A 3,274-nucleotide genomic window follows, 5' to 3' on the forward strand; every position below is an offset into this window, starting at 1 on the left:
TCCCCCTCTGACTTACTCCCCTTCATTCTTCCCCTCCTGCTAACTTCTTCTTTTTTTTTCTTAACATATATTGCATTATTTGTTTCAGAAGTACAGATCTGTGATTCAACAGTCTTGCACAATTCACAGCGCTCACCATAGCACATACCCTCCTCAATGTCTATCACCCAGCCACCCCATCCCTCCCACCCCTATTTGTAAGTCCTTTAAAGTCATTGGATTTATAATTTTATTGGAGAATACCTAGGTATGTGTTTTAGTATTTTTTTTTTTTTTGGTTTACAAATGTTCATCTTAAGTTAACAGAGATATGCACAGTTTAGGTAAGTGGTAAGCAAATTTTCACATTTAGGTAAATATCAAATATGGTTATGATTGTAAAATCTCTTTTTCTCAGCAATATTCCTTGGATTTAAACAAAATGCTTTGAAGAGATATATCAAGTTCTCTTTTTTTGGTAGTTTTAAAGTCTAATTTTTAAAAGTCTATGTACGGTACAAACTTCCAGCTATAAGATAAATAATTCTGGGAACATATAATTTTTTGCATACAGGCAGAATTAAACTGTACTTCTCATAGTCTTGCAGACTTTTAGAAATGCGCAGTAAATTTTATTTGTTCATTTTAGGAATTTTAATACTATACATACTATCTGTGTGGAACAATTTAGAAGGCCAGAACTTTTAGAAATTGGAACATATCTGTAGTCATTCTATCTCCCTCACTAATAATAAAGTGAGAAAATCTGAAGGACACTACTTTTCCACCCCCACCAACAAATAATTGCATGCTCTTGGGAAAGAAAATAGTTTTCTGGGTCTAATTGTCAAAAAAAGGTAAGCATTGAATCACAAAATTTATTGTTTGATTTCTCTTAATTTGAAGATTAATTAACACTTTGCTATATGAAATTTCTTGTCATATTTAATAAATTTGGAAAAGATCCAAATAATATCTGGAAACATAAGTTCTTTGATTTTCTGACTACATTTCTAGATTTCATATTAGCTGGATAATTGACAAAGCATGGTAATGCCATTATGAATATTTAAAAATGAAAAAAGATATCTTTTGTGTATTTTTAAAATATATTCATCAAAGAAACTTAACATAAGGACTATAAAGCATAAACAAATTCTGCTCATAGATGATGTTATTTTATTCTTTCTTCCTAATACCAATATTTTATGCTCAGTACCAACCCTTAATGAATGTTTCCAGATATTTGCCATTATATTTCATAAAGACTGTTAGAAACTTTATGCAGATTATTAGTAAATTATCAACAACACTGTGCTAGTCTTTTATGCTGCATCTAGTGTTTCTGGATCTCTGCTTCTCAGGCAACTGGTAGGAATGCTTTTGAACTCCACCACAGCTGGGTGGGACTATATGATGAGTGTTAGCCGATATATTGTGAGTGAAGGTGACACATGTCATTTTCGGATTGTATTATTATTTTGTGGGAGCTTTTTCCCTCTGCTTTGGCTGATCACAACTTTGAGATAGTGTTTTCCCCATCAGACTCTGTCACAGAGTGAGCAGATATGATGGAGAGTGGATATGATAGAGTTTGTCAACTCCTGACAAACAAAAAACCCTTTACTTTTATAAGCCACTCAAGTTTTAGGGTTATTTGTCACTCCAGCCTAACCTACACTAGTATTAACTGTCCTGTTTTATACATTAAAATAAACTACACAGCTAGTAAAAGTGTGAGTTAAGTCACAAACAAGTGTGTTCCTTAAATGCATGCTTTTCCATACAGCCCACAGTGTCAACTATCATCCCATATCCCTGCACCAACTTTTATACTTTCATTCAGTTTTTTTTCTTTTTTTAAAGTTTTTTTAGATTTTATTATGTTATGTTAATCACCATACATTACATCATTAGTTTTTGATATACTACATCAGTCATTCAGTTTTAAAGCCCTTGTGAATAGCTCAGGTATTTTTGCTATTGTTGTAGAACACTTAAGGTCATTTCTCTCAGAATGCATTAAAATGCACTATTCATCTAAGGCTTAAATTCCTAACTCTGCTACTGTTATGATTTTGCATAAGGAGAACACTGAGAATTATGTAGAACTTTTCATGGTCTTGATGTTACATAACTCCCAGCTGCTGACCATATGAAGAAGCTACATAAACAATTGCAAACGCAATAGAGAGTTTTATTAAAAATATATGTGCTCTAAGATTGACCTACTAATGGTGCAAACTCTTATTTTTTTTGTTTGATTTAGAACATATAATAAATTTGGCATGAGGAGCTTAATTATAATGCAATTCCATCTCTTTTTGTTTAAAATAATATTTTCATTAATGGAAAAATGTTTCATTGCTCTTGCAGTCCATTTGCTATTAAAATTCAGAAGTTTGGGGTAAAAGTAGACATTCTTTGTTTTACATGAGTCAATTTAATTTATACACAGTTTTTATTCATTTTGCACCAAAATGCTACGCTAAATAATGGATTATTGGATGCTACTTGAAATGAATAGGAATCCAATATTCATAATATATACAAATTTTTTAAAAAATTAAAATTGGATTTTATTTCCATAGTTCTAACACAAATAAAGTAACCATTAAATTATGTGATATTTTAGTTTTGTATTATACTTGCAACTATAGATTTCACTGACCTCTAATGTGTTTGTTTCCAAGCAAAATTATTGATTTTACTTGCTCAAGTGCCAATAAGAAGTAACTAAGGGCATCTTAATCCAAAATCTAGAGTCAGGAGACTCAATTAATATGTCAAATATTCCAAGACGTAAAAAAAAAAAAAAAAATACCAGCTGGATTCAATCCTCATGCAAGAAAGTATATTTATTCTAAAGAGAAGTGTTCTAAAAATGATGTGTTCTAAAACCAAAATCATGACCATGAAGCATAGCTTAGAACATAATTGGATTTCAAAAACATTCTAATTTGACTTTGGAAGGGTCTTTTATCCTCTAAGTAGATTTCTTCTTCCTCAAAAATTTCATAAAATGTTAGAATAATATCATGCCTCCAGTATTATTGCATCTAATATAAATAGCCTGGAAGACTGAAAAGACTATAATTATACATGTTACATTTTTTTATAAGCTTTAGAATGTTAAGAGGAAAAAACAAGACTTATCCTAGGAAGAATCAATTGTAAGCCACATAACTAATAATGGATTAATTTTCAGAACATATAAACGATATCTAAAGAGCAACATGATAATGTACATTCAACTCCCAAAAATGAGAAAATATGAATACTATTTTCATGGAAG

This window comes from Callorhinus ursinus, unplaced genomic scaffold, assembly GCF_003265705.2.
Source record: "Callorhinus ursinus isolate GAN/ISIS: 27379988/994484 unplaced genomic scaffold, GSC_fseal_2.0 scaffold9, whole genome shotgun sequence".
NCBI lineage: Eukaryota > Metazoa > Chordata > Mammalia > Carnivora > Otariidae > Callorhinus > Callorhinus ursinus.